Here is an 18,532-nt window from a genome sequence, read left to right as displayed (position 1 = left end):
TCATGGCAAATGGAAGGGGAAACAATGGATATAATGCCAGACTTTATTTTTTTGGGCTCCTAAATCACAGTGGGTGGTGACTGCAGGCATGAAATTAAAAGATGTTTGCTCCTTGGGAGAAAAGCTATGACAAACTTAGACCGCATATTAAAAAGCAGAGGTATTATTTTAGTGGCAAAATCTGTGTAGTCAAAGTTATCATTCTTCCAGTAGTCATGTATGGATGTGAGAATTGGACCATAACGGAAGCTGATTGCTGAAGAATTGATGCTTTTGGACTGTGATGTTGGAGGAGATTCTTGAGCATCCCTTCGAGTGCAGTGGGTTCAACCAGTCAATCCTAAAGGTAATCAATCTATTCTTCACTGGAAGGACTGATGCTGAAGCTGAAGTTCCAATACTTTGGCCACCTGATGCAAAGAGCTGACTCAGAATCAACCGTGATGCTGGGAAGGATTGAAGGCAGGAAGAGAAGGGGACAACAGAGGATGAGACTGTTGGATGGCATCACTGACTCAATGGGTATGAGTTTGAGCAAGCTCTGGAAGCTGGTGAAGGACAGGGAAGGCTGACGTGCTGCATTTTATGTAGTCGCAAAAGAGTCAGACATGGCTGAGGGACTGAACAAGACCAGCATGTATTTGTATTTCTATATAGTTGAATATATACATATAGAGAGAGAGAGGGAGAGAGGGGGAAAGATCTATTATCTCCATGTACTCTCATATTCACTTTATAATTTTTATTTGTGAATCTTTGTAAATTTTTTTTTCATCATAGTATTATCATGGGTTTATTTTGTCCTTATGAAAATTAGACATTAATTTTATTTTCAAACTGTTTATATTTTGTTTTTAAAATCCTTTCTACTTCAATCCATATTAATCTTTCTATGCTTTTCTAAGTTTATATCTCAGTATTTTTGAAGATTAAGATTTGGTAATTTATTACTTACTCTTAAATGTTGAAATCTTTAAAAGATGTTGCTTTACCTATGAATACAATTTTCCCTGCATCTCACAAGTTTTTTACATAGTGTTTTACCACTTCTGTTTTTAATTATTCCATAAGTTTAATTTTTATGTTGTCTTTGATCTGAGAGCTCTTTAGCTGAACCAATACATATAAATAATTAATAATATAAATAATAAATAATAATATAAATAATAAATAAACAATAAATAAAACTAAATATAAATAAACAATAACAATTTGTTTGCTACTATTTATTAGTTTATTTCTAAGTTTTTTCTCATAGATATCATAGAACAATGCCTATCTTTTGCTTTAGGAATGTGATTTTTATTTTATAAATGTTCATATTTGGTAAATATTCCATGAGTAATGGAAAAGGAAACATATTATTTTGTAGATCATAGAGTTTGAAGACTATGTAAAAATGTGTATGTGTACATATATTATGCATGCATGCTAAGTCACTTCAGTCATCTCCAACTCTTTGCCACCCCTTGAACTTTAGCCCGCCAGACTCCTCTGTCCATGGGATCCTCCAGGCAAGCATACTGGAGTGAGCTGCCATGCTCTCCTCCAGGAGATCTTCCATATTCCCTGGGTCTCTCCACACCCGCTGAGCACGTGTCGCTGTGTCTCTTGCGTTGGCAGTTATATTCTTTACCACTAGCACCACCTGGGAAGCCAGGACATATATGCATATACACAAACAAAACAACACATAGAGTCAGTCATCATTGTTTACATCTTGTTACCTTTTCTGGGGTCAGTTTTTGCTTTAAGAACAACAGAAAAACTGGTAAAACTTACTCATTTTATCTTATGATTTTATGCATTTTCTTGTATTTACAGTATTTTTCTTTATAGACTTTAATGCTATGTTATCTGTAGTATTAATACCAATAACAATTATATCTTACTAATACTACTATTACTGATATAGATACTAAAAACAACTATTAGTTTTTGAGCATGTGCTGTGTGGCAGGTGTTGAGTTTGGTGTTTTATATTAATTTTCTTATTTAATACTTATGACACATTTATAATAAGGTGGCTATATCTATCACTTCCAGTGGGGATCCTTGTGGATTTTATTCTTCATTAACAGACATGTAAATAAAAGACAAATATTTTTACATAAATGCTTTTTGCTTTACCACTGCTTCTTTAATGTTAATATTGTGATTCTTGCTTTCTTTTTGTCTGCATTTGCCATGTATACCTGTCTCTCTTAACATGTTAAGTTTTTGTCACTGGGCTTCCCTGGTGGCTCAGTGGTATAAGAATCCACTTGCAATGCAGAAGACACAGGAGATGCGGGTTCGATCCTTTCATGGGAAGACCCCCTGGAGGAGGGCTTGGCAACCCACTCAAGTACTCTTGCCAGGAAAATCTTGTGGACTACAGTCCATGGGATCTCAAAGAGTCAGACATGACTGAAGCGAGAGATCACGTAGTCACTTAGCGTGGTACTGGTATACAGGGGATATCCTACAAAAGTGTCTGTAGGATGAACAGACCTTCTGGAGTCATTTTGTTTGATTTGTATCTCTTCTAGGAGGCATATAATTGGATTTTGTTTATGATGCAGTGTGAGATGCTTATTAGGGGCTTATTAGGGGAGTTTAACCCACTTACTGTGTTAATATGTTTATTTTACTTCTAACATTTAGTGTTTTTTTTTTTTTTACTGTTCCTTTTATTTTTATTTTACCCTTGCCATATGGCTGTGAGCTCTTGATTAAATATACATACAAGTTGGTGTGGAGAGTGTACATCTTGTTTTCATTTCACTTTTGATCGATATCTGGCTTGTCCTACAGCTGAGTACATTCACACTCTTGGCATGATAGTCAAGAGTTTCCATTGCAGCTGCTGCTTCCCTAGGCTTTACATTCATGTGCCAGTCTACAGTAAATTATGTTTATGGTCCTGAATTTCTCATTTTGTTTATGATCTCATCTGAAATAATTTATTCATTTGAAAATGAAACATATTTGTTACATTGTGTAGTCTTTATTAGTTAGTTTTATCCTCATCATATAATAAATGTTAAAGGATATGTATTGATTATCTCTTATGTACACTGTGGCAAACTGTGTGAACTCAGAGAAGAAAGAAGAGGAATGCAGAGTAGTTCTGTTCCTGTTTTTAAGTTGCTTAAAGTAACTTGGACCAAGTTATTTTAAGCATGGCTCCTGCCACAGACCAAGCAATTGGCAGGAGACTAGATATATATCTATAAAAAAGTTAAATAACTCAAAAGTTAAAATAGAAATGATGTCACTGGCACTGTGTAGAAATAAATATCAAAAGAAAAACATATGCAAAATGTGCCATGAATTCAGAGGTCAGAATTACTGCCTAGGGTTGAAATGTTCAGAGAAATCTTTAAGGAAGAAGGAAACCATCCCAAGATGAATGAATAGTGTGAGCACAGGTGTGGAGATGGGCATGTACAGGGTGTGTTCATGAGATGACAAGCAATGATCATGGACACATCAGAGGTTTCATGCAATTGGAGATGTTTGTTAGGGTAAATTATTCATTCTACATATCTTAAGCACATAGTACGCAGAGAGAGTACAGAGGGCACTGAAACCAAGGTGTAGGGGCAGAGGTGTGTCTGGGAAGACTTCCATGTGAAAGCCCTAAAGGGCAAGTAGGTGTTCAACAGGAAAAAGTTTCAGGGAGGGGTGGGGAAGTTGGGGAAAGAATAGGGGAAGCTAAACGTATGAAAGCTTATAGGTAAGAGAGAACTTGGTGTTTTCAAGAGCTGTAGCTATTTTCCTGAGGTTGGTCTATGAAATGTGAATGGGGAAACTGGGCAAAGAGTTTGGAGGGAGAAAAACTAACCCAGGTTATAAAGGATTTGGGGTACCATGATGGCTTTTGGACTTTATTACAAGACTGGGGGAGCCTCAAAATGACTAGGATAGTGGAGTTGGACTGTAGACAGCAAGGTTAAAGGTAGGGAGATTGATTGAGAGGATATTGGATTAATTCAGATGAAAGATACTGAAGAACAGAACACAGGGGTTGTGTGGGTAGCAATGGGGATAAAATTGAGGACAGTTAAATGTTAGGAGCTACAGTTTCTAGGTCATGGAGGAATTGTGGGGTAGGTTGAGATAATTTCATATAAATGTGTGTGTGTGTATATATATATATATATGAATTTCCCATTCTTTATGGCATTTTCCTACTGAGTTTAGAATAGTAGGGTTTTAAATGGTAGCATTGCCTTAAGACTGTCATAGGTGTATAGTAATTGTAAAATTACTAGGTCAATAAAGTGTGCACAAATGTACAGACTTGTTGATTAAACAAACTTTTATTTAGCTCCCAATCCCATAAATGGCCAAACAATTAACAATGATAAAGTTTGTTTCAGTAACAAAGCCTCCCAAAGAAAGGGAGATTTGGATGCCTTTCAACAAAATAAATTCCTTTCTTCTCAGATGACATGTAAACTGATGTCATTTCTCATTCCATTAAAAAAAAGAGAGAGAGAGAGAAAGATGAAACTTGCTAAGGTTTGCAGTATTCCAGTGATGACATTCTTCCTCAAAGTAATCTAAAAAAAGACATTGTGAGCGAACTTGTACTTCCCCTGCCAGAAATTCATGCCTGGCTATAACGCAAGTCTTTCTTATTTAGCCATTTAGATAATGGTTTCTACATGAACTTTCATAACAGTTATTTACTGCCATAAATTAATGGACCAAGCTCTGTTAGAAGCCAGGAATCCAGTTCCTCAGCAGTTGGATTTCTCACTACTTTATCTCAGCTTTATAAAGAGTGCTCTGAAAGTGGTCTTTCCTGTCAATAATTCAGAGGCAATGTGAAATGTATGAATATCTCAATTTTGCACTTTTACAGTTTTGCCTGCTTGTGAAATATTTCAGCTTCACTCTATGAAGACTATGCTGTAGTTATAAATATTTCAACTCCCCACCCCCACTCTTTAGGGTGTATCAAGCACATTTTCTTTCCCCTCCCCTCTGACTGACTGATTCATACATTCTCTGAGTTGTTACTACAAGAAAAATGAATACAGACAGAGGCTGCCTGATTCTAAGACAAGTCTTTCTATATATTCATCTTGATAAAATGGTAAAATATTACTTGGGCTGATCTGCTAATGAGAGTTTAACCAGTATAGATGTGGAGAATGGAGAAAAGTGTCTTGCTACAATAGGTTTTCCATTTACATGGTAGAGGTGATGGATGATGATTCTCCCTGAAAGAATTTGAATTCAAGATAACTTTGCTAAGCAGATGTCTGACTTGTTGAAGTCCCACTACCTCCTCTGGTCCCTACATGCTGAGGCGTGGGGTTCCCTCAGGTTGAGCTGGTTAAACTGGACAGACCACAGTCTCCCAGAGCAGGCTCTCAGTCCGTGGCCTCAGGGTTGGCTCCTGCCCTGGCAGGAAGCTGTGCCCACGTGCTTGCCTTCATTATCTCCCACTCTGTTAGCTCCAAGCGCAGCCAGGCAGGAGCAGGGGATGGCCATGCACAGGGCAGTCAGTGTCTGATTTTAGCCTGCTCTAGAAACATTATTCCAGAGTAGTCCCAGATCTTGGCTGGCATCCTGCAGTGGATTAGAGATCAAATTTCAGGAACCTCACTCTTGGTGGCCAGAAAGCAGAACCAGATGCAGCTGTGGAGGAAGATGGTGGAGAAAGGTAAAAATAATTGATCTTTTAAAATAAAATTAGAGTTTATTTTTAAATGTGGTATTTATAAGATATTTTTATACAATAGTCTTCTATGTTTTCTCTCATAAAGTAATTGGATTGCTTGAAGGCATGGGTAGGGGAGAACCTCAATAAGACAGGTAGAAGGAAAGAAAACAATTAGAACATTTTACTGTGGGAAAGCAGAGAAATATCTAGCTGCTAACATTTGCTGCTCTTATAGCTATTAAGAAATCTCTGCTGCCCACATGAACAGAGATGCACATAAGTGCATAAGATCCTCAAATACCAGAGAGCCTCCAAAGAACTTGTATTTGACTCTACAATTTAACTGTTGAATTTATCCACTGTGTCTATGCCTAATTGCTGAGGAGGGATAAAGAGAAATGGAGCAAAGTCCTTGTTTTCACAAAGGGTACAGGAGTGTACGGGAGTCATTACCTTGAGAGGTATGAATGTTATGGTGCAAATATGGTGTAGATTCTTAGGAAGCAGTTTAACTGTCTTCACATCTCCACTGTCTAACACAGGGCTTAACTGGTGGGGTGGAACTTCATATTAGTTGAAAGTTGTACTTTGGTTGCAGTCAGCATTAATTTGAATCTTTTCAGCACACTCTAATTCTTTAAGTGGTTTTCACTCATTCTGTTTATTCATCCATTCACTGGGAAAATACTTACAGAGAGAACTACCATACAAGACCAGAAGTATGTATTTATATATATATATAAGTATATATATATATAATGAATATCGGTGCAATTCCAGACTAAATTTTGACATTTGCATAAATAATCTCGAAACTTTTTTTTTGCAAGTGAAGTGATATTGTGTATAGAGGTTGTTTAGTAGTGGGTTGGCCAAAAAAGTTCATTCAGCTTTTTCCATAAGGTGTACAGAAAATCCCAAATGGAACTTTTGGGTCAACCCAGTATATTGAAAGATTGGCAAAATGGATTACTTGTTGAAGAAGATTGCTTCATTATTTAAATATATATATATATTAATTATGGGACTTTCCTGGTGGCTCAGAAGGTAAAGCGTCTGTCTACAATGTGGGAGACCCGGGTTCGATCCCTGGGTCGGGAAGATCCCCTGGAGAAGGAAATGGCAATCCACTCCAGTACGATTGCCTGGAAAATCCCATGGACAGAGGAGCCTGGTAGGCTACAGTCCATGGGGTCACAGAGTCAGACATGACTAGGGTTAACTCTAAAGAACCCTCTCTGAACTGAACTGATATTAATTATATAATTCCTAGGCCAGTGAAGATATTTTATTTATAATCATCTCAGTGCTGTAAAATGATTCCAGAATATTTTGGAGAATGTCTCCCTTTCGAATCCCCTTCAAGTGATCTCCCAGAGATTCTACATCTCCCTAACCTAGGAGAAACCTTCTTCAATCTTTATGAATTTCCTCCTTTATAAGAGTGATATGTTCTAACTCTACTTCTTTACTTCATACCCATTCATTCAAAATATTTATTATGAAATATTTCAGAAACAGTATATGAAATATTATGAAATATTTCATAAAGACCCATGTTTTACCACTCAGGCTAAGAAATAAAACATTACCAATAAAATTGAAGTTCCTGTCGCCTTGCATTTTACTTCCTTCAAATGTGCAATCATGTAACAACTATCTTAAATTTGGATTTGATATTTTCATTTCTATATCATTCTTTACAGTCATACTAGATATGCATGCATCCCTAATCATTACATCATATTGTTTTCTATATTTTTAAACTTTACATGATGGTATTTAGTTTTTAGTTCAGTCACTCAGTCGTGTCCGACTCTTTGTGACCCCATGAATCGCAGCACACCAGGCCTCCCTGTCCATCACCAACTCCCAGAGTTCACTCAGACTCGCGTTCATCGAGTCAGTGATGCCATCCAGCCATCTCATCCTCGGTCGTCCCCTTCTCCTCCTGCCCCCAATCCCTCCCAGCATCAGAGTCTTTTCCAATGAGTCAACTCTTCACATGAGGTGGCCAAAGTACTGGAGTTTCAGCTTTAGCATCATTCCTTCCAAAGAAATCCCAGGGTTGATCTCCTTCAGAATGGACTGGTTGGATCTCGTTAGGTGTATGTATTATTCTATCATTTGGTATCTTGGTACTTTCATTCACTATTGTGTTGGTAAGGTTCATCCGTGATGATGGTGTTCCTCTGTACGAACTTCCATAATTTGTTTCCACACTCTCCTGTGGATGGACATTTAGTTTGCTTGCAACTACTGTGTCAAGGGGTCAGGACAGATATTAGTATCACTTTGTGTAAAAAGGGACTCATTGGCAGGAAAGTGGTCAGAGTCTCATCATCCTTTTCAGAGGTGTGCTTGAGCTCCAGAGCATTTGGATGCACTGTGGAATGGGTCTCCTGCAGACAGAGTCCACCAGTGGGATGTTCCCCCTCTTGCCACTCTTTCTTTCTGTGAACTGAATAGGATAAGAGCCTTGTAAGACTTGTGGGCAGACTGCTTTGGTGTCAGTATGAAGGTGAAATGTGAACTGTTTGCAGTCACTGGGGACATTAGTTACCTCACAAGTGAAGGTTTAAGGGGGATGCCTGTAATGCACTTAATTTCTTACCAGGCAGTATGGAGGGAGCACCTTATGGATTGTCATTTGTCACTACAAATCAGTTTTTTCTTGTTTCAAATACTGTTGCTATGATCATATCCCCTTGTGTACATATACAAGAGTTGTGAAGGATATGTAACTAGGGGTAGAATTAATGAATTGTGGGCATTGTACCTTGTCCGATTTCCTGGAGGTTGCCATTTGTTCTTTAAATCGTTGAACCAATTTATACTCCCACCAGTCATATGCTAAGAGTAATACATTGGTCCACATCCTCTCTGACAACTAATAATGTCCAAATGTATTAACTTTTTCTAATTTGACAGGAAGTATGATAGTACCTCAGAGACGTTTTGCTTATGATTAAGATTGAGCAGGTTGAGGGGGTAGGAGGAAGGCTCAACAGGGAGGGGATATTTGTATCAGTTCAGTTCAGTTGCTCAGTCGTGTCTGACTTTTTTGCTACCCCATGAAATCCAGCACGCCAGGCCTCCCTGTCCATCACCACCTCCCAGAGCCTGCTCAAACTCATGTCCATCAAGTCAGTGATGCTATCCAACCATCTCTTCCTCTGTCGTCCCCTTCACCTCCTGCCTTCAGTTTTTCCCAGCATCAGGGTCTTTTCCAGTGAGTCAGTTCTTTGCATCAGGTGGCCAAAGTATTGGAGCTTCAGCTTCAACATCAGTCCTTCCAGTGAATATTCAGAACTGATTTCTTTTAGGCTGGACTGGTTGGATCTTCTTGCTGTCCAAGGGACTCTCAAGAGTCTTATCCAGCACCACAGTTCAAAAGCATCAATTCTCTGGTGCTCAGCTTTCTTTATGATCCAACTCTCACATTTATATGTGACTACTGGAAAAACCGTATCTTTGACTAGACGGACCTTTGTCGACAAAGTAATGTCTTTGCTTTTTAAATACGCTGTTTAGGTTGGTCACAGCTTTTCTTCCAAGGAGCAATCGTCTTTTAATTTCATGGCTGCAGTCACCATCTGCAGTGATTTTGGAGCCCAAGAAAATATAGCTTAGTCACAGTATTGTACAACAGAACAATTTTTAATTTCAATAATTATATATCTATTTTATATCAATCATTATATTTTAATTTCTGTAAGTCTAATTTGGTTTTTAAAAAGATTTCTTATTTGTATTTTGTATCTTTCACAAACTGATATACGAACTTCTAGGAATTCTACTTTTGAAGGTTTTATTTCTACAAATGCTTTCCCCTAGTGGCCTGTTTACTTAGATATGTTTTTTGAATTTCTTTTTTAATTGAAGTATAGTTGATTAGTATTATATTAGTTTCAGGTGTACAATATAGTGAGTCATCATTTTTTAAGTTATTTTATATTGAGAACTTATATCTGCTCTTTATCTGTGAGAATCCTGAGAGCTCTAGGTGAGTGTGTATTTCTTTGCATTTACTTCTACCACAAATCTTGCGATGCTGACCAATTAGAACATCATTCAGTTAGCGTTTTGGTTTGTGGGCTTCCAAACCCTGGTGTTTGTGTAAATTTGAGCCCCAAGCTCACATGGAATAGGCCTATATTTAATAACTTTTGGTTGTGGGGAAGGGGTGGGAAAGTCAATAAATTTATCAGGAAACAAAATATTTTTTTTTCATCTAGTTAAATTTGATATTCAGGTAGATAATAAGCACTTTTTTTTTCTTAGTTTTAATTTTTTTATCTGGCTACTTGTGGCCAGTGGATGGAGAAATTTTGTTTTCCTAAGAAGAGCTGAAACTGTATGATAAATTTACATATTGTCTTCCTTTGTAGGTGAAGAGAATCTTTTTCTAATCTGTCATTTCACGGAGCATCTAGTCTTTCAGAGTTCTTGGGTTTCCATCTAAGTCCCAACTCCCCACCTTGTGGAAGCTTTGTGCCCTATTCCCCAAGTTCCAGGTCCCTGGGATGGGGAAATCCGATCAGCATAGTTACTGATCCAGCATTTGCTTTCCTTTCTGGTTTTCTGTTTCCTTTTTCGTTTGGTCATTAGGTATTTTTAGTGCTTAGGATATTTCCCTTTCTTGCAAGTGAGATATGCATTTTAAAGCACATTTGCTATATTTTCATCAGTTATATTACTGGAAACAGAAACACTTCCATTCACTCCTAAACAAGCCTTAGCCTTTACCACTGTTCTCAAATTGCACTCTGAAAGTTCTACCTGGGATGCTTTATTGCTAAATCCTCTGTCCCTTCTTGAGAGCTGCCTACTTGAAAACTTTCATTCCTTGACTATCCTTTCTCGTTCACTGACTTTCATGACTCCAGTTCTTCATATTGTTCTGTCTCTCTGACCAGCCATCGCCAGTCGTCTCTGATGGGTCTCTTTCCCTCTGCTTTTCCTTTGGTATAAATATGCTTCTTGGATAACCAGTTTACTCCTAAATTAGTGTCCTGATCTCTAAACTCTGCAGACTTGTTACAAATTGTTTTCTGTGAAAACCTTTTTTAAAAACAGATCTTATGAGTATTCTTGCCTTTGAAAATCTTTGGTCGCTTTTAACTGCCAAATATATCATTTTAGCCTTAAAATTCGTCCATAATGTGACTCTTAAGCTATACCTTATCCAGCCTTCTCAGCTACCAAGTTCTCTACTCATTGTACTGCTCTGTGCTTCTTGGACCATGTTGCCATTTCACTCCTTTGTTCATAACCCTAGAGTAGCTGGTGTTTGCTGTCTTATGTTGAAATCAGACCCTTCCTTCAAGGTTAGGGTCAGATTTCCCCTTGGTGAAGGTGGAATACATTCCCACCTTCAGCTGGCTGTGCATTTGTGCTTTATTAATGCTTTTGCTATTAATACAACATATATATTTTGTGCTATCATAGTTATTTTTGTATCTCTCTCACATTTCGGGAGTACAAACTGTTGTTCATCCTATCACTTTAATTTTGAGCACAAGACTGTCTATTTGGTAGCCTTCAAAAATTTTGTTTTTAATCAAGGTGCTTTTCTATAGTGTTTATGAGGATATATTAGATAGGCTTTGTAATATCATACCAGGTTTTATTCAAAAACTGAAGATCAGCTTAGAAAAATTGCTAGAGCTACATAGCAGTATGAATCTTCATTTTCAGTTTGGAAGAGTATTTCCCTTGATCTCCTATATTATCAGAGGGTTCAACTTCTATGTTGTATTTTCATGCAGACTGATGGTCACAAGTCTAGAATGTCATGAAAAGGTCCCCCAGAAAATGTCCAACCTCCATGGCCTTTGTCTGTTCATTCATTTCTCCAGATTGCTTTTTTTCTTTCCCTACTTTAAAATCATCACAGTGTGTAAATTAGAGGTGTGCTAAACAGTTTATGGGCTTCCCTGATGGCTCAGAGGATAAAGCCTCTGCCTGCAATGCAGGAGACCCGGGTTCAATCCCTGGGTTGGGAAGATCCCCTGGAGAAGGAAATGGCAACCCACTCCAATATTCTTGCCTGGAGAATCCCATGGACAGAGGAGCCTGGCAGGCTATAGTCCATAGGGTTGCAAAGAGTCGGACACGACTGAGTGACAAAAAAAAAACAAACAAAAAAAAACCCAGCTTATGCCTGTTTAGCACATTTGTTCTAAAAGATTGCACTATTATATCACCTTCAAATATCTATAACCCCTGTAATACCTAGGAATCTTGTCCTCCTTCCTTTTTCTCTGCCTAGGGTTGCCAGATTTTTCAAATCAAAGACATCAGCAAAACTTGATTTTCAGATAAAAAAGCACACATTTTTTAGTATATATTTCAGTGTCACATGGGACATCCAATAGAAAAAATCATTACTTATATGAAATTCAAATTTAACTGGGCATCTTGTATTTTATCTGGCAACCTTATGTCTTTACCACTTCGAATTCTTGTTGCTGTCATCGAATCATCTAAAAATACACAAAGGCTCTCCATGTTCAGAAATGAAGTTTCCCTAAAAATGATTCTTCCTGGAAAACTCTCAAAAATTTCCTAGCTTGCAAATTTTAAGTGTGGAGAAGAATGTTAACATGGCAACAGGGTAATTAATTCTAAAGTGGGGTGGTGAGAAAATAGTTACCATAGTGAAAAACTGGTCTCAGCTATGGGAGTTGATTAGTGTAAATATGTCTCTGATCATTTTTCCAATACAATTAACGTATTGTGGCAAGCACATCTGGGTGACACACATTCTGTAACTCAGTAAAAATGCTTGGGAGAAAGCATGCGTGTGTGTATGTGTTGAGTTAAACAGTCTTTTGTTATGAGGGAGTGGAAAAGGGCCATGAACGTTGGGCTGAAATGCAAGCTAATTGATGGATAGTATAATCACCACCTTAGTTAGCACCCCGGGACTCTCTTCATACCAGTAAGCTGTAAATTTAAATGGAAACCAAAAGGCTAGTACTCAGCCCATAACTCTGCATTCCATTACTTCATGTATGAAATATTCAGTGAGTAAGAAAGAGGCTTAACAGATAATAGCTGGAGAGGAGCTGCATGGTGATTAAGGTAAGACTGAAGTGGTTGGTAAAAATCCTCATCTAACCATGTACAGATAAGAGCTTCTGTTTGAGGGATTAAACTGTATTCTTTGCTCAGAATGCACTTATGAGTGCTGAACAACCCAGCGATCTCGTCTATTCAGCCCTAGTACAAGACAGTATGTTCTTTTTGAGATTATATGATTTTGGATAAGAGGGCTCTATTCATGAGCCCAGTCAATCATGGTATATTTATTTTTCAGAGGCCTGCTATTTAGTGTCATTGAAAGAACCTGAATTTTCCAATCAGACTGCATGTGTGGGTACATGCTAAGTTGCTTCAGTCGTATATGACTCTTTGCAATCCTGTGGACTGTAGCCCACCATGCTCCTCTGTCCATGATATTCTCCAGGCAAGAATACTGGAATAGGTTGCCATGTCCTCCTCCAGAGGATCTTCTTGATCCAGGAATTGAACCCATATCTTTTCTGTCTGCTGCAGTGGCAAGTCGGTTCTTTACCACTAGTGCCACATGGGAAGCTCCTAATCAGACTGATTTAGATTCAGATCCCACCCAGCTCTACCCCTTGAATCATAATATAAACTTTCTCAACCTTTTTTATATTCATCTATAAAATGAAGTTGATACCATCCATCTCTCAGGATTGGGATGTGGATTAACCAGGTTTATTACACACAAACTGGATTTTGTTCATTACATCATGAAAGGTAGGCTTGTCCTCCATCTGTATGCTTTCTTATATTCTTCTCTTTGCTTAAGCTTGATGGCAGGGATGCTGCTTTCTAATCTCATACACTTCCTGCTTGCATTTCTCATTTTTTTTGAGATACCTTAATTTAAAGATGTGTTACTGAGCACAAGTCAGGTGAGCAAAACAAACCTAAATGTCAGAATTTGGAGCAATGAAAGGTTTATTGCAGAGCCAAGCAAGGATAATGGGTGGCTTATGTTCAAAAACCAGAACTCCCTGCTTATTTGGGGCGAGAAGTTTTGGTAGGCAAAATGTAGGATGAGGTCTGCAGGGTATGTGACTTCTGATTGGTTAGTGGTGAGGTAACAGAGTAGTGCTCTAGGAATCTTATGCTCAGCCTGAAGTTACCATCCTTCACCTGCACGGGGGCATTGGTCCCTACAGAAGAACTCATATATATATGTATATATGTGTGTATATATATATGTGTGTGTGTATATATATATATATGTATATATGTGTATATATATATATTTCTTGAAGAGGAATCAGGACCTGTCCCACAGTTATACTGTTGTTTTCTTGGCTGGCTGCTCCTCCTTTGTTTTTGCATCCCCTCCCTTCCTTGATAAGCAAGGAAGGAGTTTGTTTGAATTTGCCCTTTGGAACGCAGGCAATGTAGACTGGCTGAATGAAGCCCATTTTCTACAAATAAAAAATGGGGGATGCAGAAAGGATTTGTTTCCACGAGGGCCTTATACAGTCCTGCTCCATTTCAGGGGCACCATGGGTGAGGGAGAACATTTACTCTAGGTTGGAAATGGCAGAAGGCTATTCTTTCCCAGGCTGACTCCCATCAGTGGACGCTGGGCACTGGTTGCCCACCACAGTGTGTTAGATAAGATCATGAGACTGCCTGGGTATGCTGAGAGATAGCCCCTGGCTGGCTGATGAAGGCTTCCATTTGCACAGGGAAGGGAGAGCTGTGTGGTTGTTGATGAGGCGCCCCTTGGTCAAGTCATGAAGCAGGCAGCTTGCCTTCAGGAATATTACCATCCCCACTTCCACTCTTTCATCCACTTTTTGTATCACCTTCCTAGGTTCACTAGTGTTCGTAAACTGGCTGTGGACAAACTCATTCAGTTCTTTTAGGATCTGGGAACTTGGCGTCACTTCTTTCTGCAGAGTGGCCTGAAGGGAAAGCCAGTGTGCTCTGGATCAGCCTTAGCTGCCAGTTTCCCCAGATGCAAACTGGTAGTTCTTAGCTTATATATGTGGCTGCTACATGGCAGCCCTATACATGACTATGGAGGAAAGGAAGTCCTTCAAATCTTCCATCAGGTCCTTTGAGGTTCTAATCTCTGAAAAAAGGTTCAAGGAATCTGGCTTTATATGCAATGCAGTTTAAAAAGAAAATTCAATTATCCAGGGGCCTGTAGGGATAATTTCTTAGTTTCTGGGAAGGCCAAACAATCCAAAATACCTTTCTGGCTTTTGGCTATTGACTAGATTCTCACTGATGATGGCTGCATCTCTTTAACTTACACCTCTGTTAAAATTTAAATTTTCCTGAAAAAAACCTAGGGTGGCAGCATTGAACAGAATATTTTATGATAGATTGAAGAATGAGAAAGAGAAATTATATCACTGTGAATGCAAAATATAGACTTTCCAAGAGGAGATGGAGACTCTCTGAAGCAGGTAGGGTAAGAGAGAAGAGTTCTGGGGAGCTTCAGCCTTTCACACAGCTACACATTATTCTCGTTCTTAAATTGGATGATAATTACAGTGTTTTGATGGTTTCTTGCCATACATCAACATGAATTGGCCATAGGCATACATGTGTCTCCTCATTCCTGAACCCCGTTCCTGAACCCCCTTCCCACCTCCCTCTCCACTCCATCCCTCCAAATTGTCACAGTATATTATTCTTAAAGAAGGCTATCTGGTAAGTTTTTTTTAAGTAGCATTTTTTTTTCTGATTATTATGATAGAAATTTTGCAAAAACTTGGAAAGAATACAAAAGAAAATAAAAATTTCTAATAACCCCACAGTAAGGATTGACCCAGTTGGCTAACATCCTGGTGCATTTCCTTCTAATCTTTTTTCCTGCATAGACATTTACATATTTGCACATAAACTATCAACCCCAGCAGCACTTGTTTCCCTGAGGCTACAAAATAAGGTGACCTTGTTAGTTTTCTTTAACCCTCATTAAAAAAAAACAAAACAGTAAACATTTATTGTCTCACAGTTTTTATGGCTCAAGAATTCAGCAGTGCCTTCGCTGGGTGGTTCTAATTTAGAGTCTTTCATGGAATTGCAATCAAGATGTCAGTAGACTGTAATCGGAACGCTTGACCAGGGCTAGAGGACCTGCTTTCAAAAAGGCAAAAAGTCCCAGGTTCTCACTGTGTGTGTCTCCCCATAAGGCGGCTTGCATGTCCTCACAATGTAGCTACTGGCTTCCTCAGTGATGATTCTCAAAATGGCAAGGAGGGAGTCCTAGTGTCCTGGTCTTGGAAGTTACACACTGTTACTCCCATCTTGTTCTGTTTATTAGAAGAAAGTTGGGAAGCCCACTAAGTGGCCTTGCAGTACCTTGGACTTGGTCTTGTGGCCTGCTTGCTTTAATCATCATTTTTAATGTCCAGTTATGCTAACCTCAGATATACGGGTGACACCACCCTTATGGCAGAAAGTGAAGAGGAACTAAAAAGCCTCTTGATGAAAATGAAAGAGGAGAGTTAACAGGTTGGCTTAAAGCTCAACATTCAGAAAACGAAGATGATGGCATCTGGTCCCATCATTTCATGGGAAATAGATGGGGAAACAGTGGAAACAGTGTCAGACTTTATTTTTGGGGGCTCCAAAATCACTGCAGGTGGTGACTGCAGCCATGAAATTAAAAGACACTTACTCCTTGGAAGAAAAGTTATGACCAACCTAGATAGCATATTCAAAAGCAGAGACATTACTTTGCCGACTAAGGTCCGTCTAGTCAAGGCTATGGTTTTTCCTGTGGTCATGTATGGATGTGAGAGTTGGACTGTAAAGAAAGCTGAGTGCTGAAGAATTGATACTTTTGAACTGTGGTGTTGGAGAAGACTCCTGAGAGTCCCTTGGACTGCAAGGAGATCCAACCAGTCCATTCTGAAGGAGATCAACCCTGGGATTTCTTTGGAAGGACTGATGCTAAAGCTGAAACTCCAGTACTTTGGCCACCTCATGTGAAGAGTTGACTCATTGGAAAAGACTTTGATGCTGGGAGGGATTGGGGGCAGGAGGAGAAGGGGACGACCGAGGATGAGATGGCTGGATGGCATCACTGACTGGATGGACATGAATCTGAGTGAACTCTGGGAGTTGGTGATAGACAGGGAGGCCTGGCGTGCTGCGATTCATGGGGTCGCAAAGAGTCAGACACGACTGAGCAACTGAACTGAGCTGAATTGATGCAAATTTGTGTTCCAATAATGGAGTTGCGAGACAGTGTTCCTCAGCAGCTTCTGAGAGTTTTTCAGAGGCTTAGCCTCATAAAAGCTTAAAAATAAACTTGCTCTGCTATGGCCTCTACTATATGCAGCCATGCTACGGCAGCTGCTGCCCCTGGGACTTGATCAATTAGGTGTTTCTTCTCCTGGTCCTCTCTGATGACTGCTAGTGATATGGCCACTCCACCTTTCAGAACAGGACACAGCTCATTCTGTGGTCTTTCCCATCAATTCTTGGGACAGCCCTTCCCTAATTCATTGATGCACAGCTGAGGAAATGGGGCATTTTCCAGAAGAGTTTACTGACGTTTAGGGTATACAGAAAAGAAATCTGACATAGAGAACGGCTTAAAACTGCTTCTAGAAATGCCTACTCATAAAACTGGCCACAGTTTTTAATGGAATGGAAATCCACCCACTCTAGTAGAGTCCAAGAGCAGCCTTCTTGACTCTTTATTGAATGCCTCAGTGTTAACCCTTTTACAGAATGATTCAAAGTAGGGACTTCCATTCCCTTCAGAGAATAGAAGACCCCAGCCCCACCCACAGGGAGATGATCTGTCTGACCAGTGGGGCAGATGACTCACTTGTACCACTCTTAGAGTATATTTCCCAAAGTCAAGATTATTGCTGCATGAAGCCCAACATGGACCTTGACTTCCAGATATCCTCCAACGTCACATGAACAGAAGATCAAATCTTTCCATCTTTGAGCTATTCCTCACAGAACAACAGCACATCTCTCTTTAAGGACAAGCAATGATTTGATGGTATATAGCCATCTAGTCAGTTCAGTTCAGTTCAGTTCAGTCGCTCAGTCGTGTCCAACTCTTTGCGACCCCATGAATTGCAGCACGCCAGGCCTCCCTGTCCAACACCAACTCCTGGAGTTCACTCAGACTCGCGTCCATCCAGTCAGTGATGCCATCCAGCCATCTCATCCTCGGTCGTCCCCTTCTCCTCCTGCCCCCAATCCCTCCCAGCATCAAAGGCTTTTCCAATGAGTCAACTCTTCGCATGAGGTAGCCAAAGTACTGGAGTTTCAGCTTTAGCATCATTCCTTCCAAAGAAATCCCAAGGCTGATCCCTTTCAAAATGGACTGGTTGGATCTCCTTGCAGTCCAAGGAACTCTCAAGAGTCTTCTCCAACACCACAGTTCAAAAGCATCAATTCTTCGGCACTTAGCCTTCTTCACAGTCCAACTCTCACATCCATACATGACTACTGGAAAAACCATAGCCTTGACTAGATGGACCTTAGTCGGCAAAGTAATGTCTCTGCTTTTGAATATGCTATCTAGGTTGCTCATAACTTTTCTTCCAAGGAGTAAGCGTCTTTTAATTTCATGGCTGCAATCACCATCTGCAGTGATTTTGGAGCCCCCCAAAATAAAGTCTGACACTGTTTCCACTGTTTCTCCATCTATTTCCCATGAAGTGATGGGACCGGATGCCATCATCTTCGTTTTCTGAATGTTGAGCTTTAAGCCAACTTTTTCACTCTTCTCTTTTACTTTCATCAAGAGGCTTTTTAGTTCCTCTTCACTTTCTGCCATAAGGGTGGTGTCATCTGAGTCCAAATTTAAAGAAAAAATACTCT

Source organism: Oryx dammah, unplaced genomic scaffold (genome assembly GCF_014754425.2).
Source record: "Oryx dammah isolate SB20612 unplaced genomic scaffold, SCBI_Odam_1.1 HiC_scaffold_27, whole genome shotgun sequence".
Lineage (NCBI taxonomy): Eukaryota > Metazoa > Chordata > Mammalia > Artiodactyla > Bovidae > Oryx > Oryx dammah.
This window is presented reverse-complemented; position numbering follows the sequence as displayed.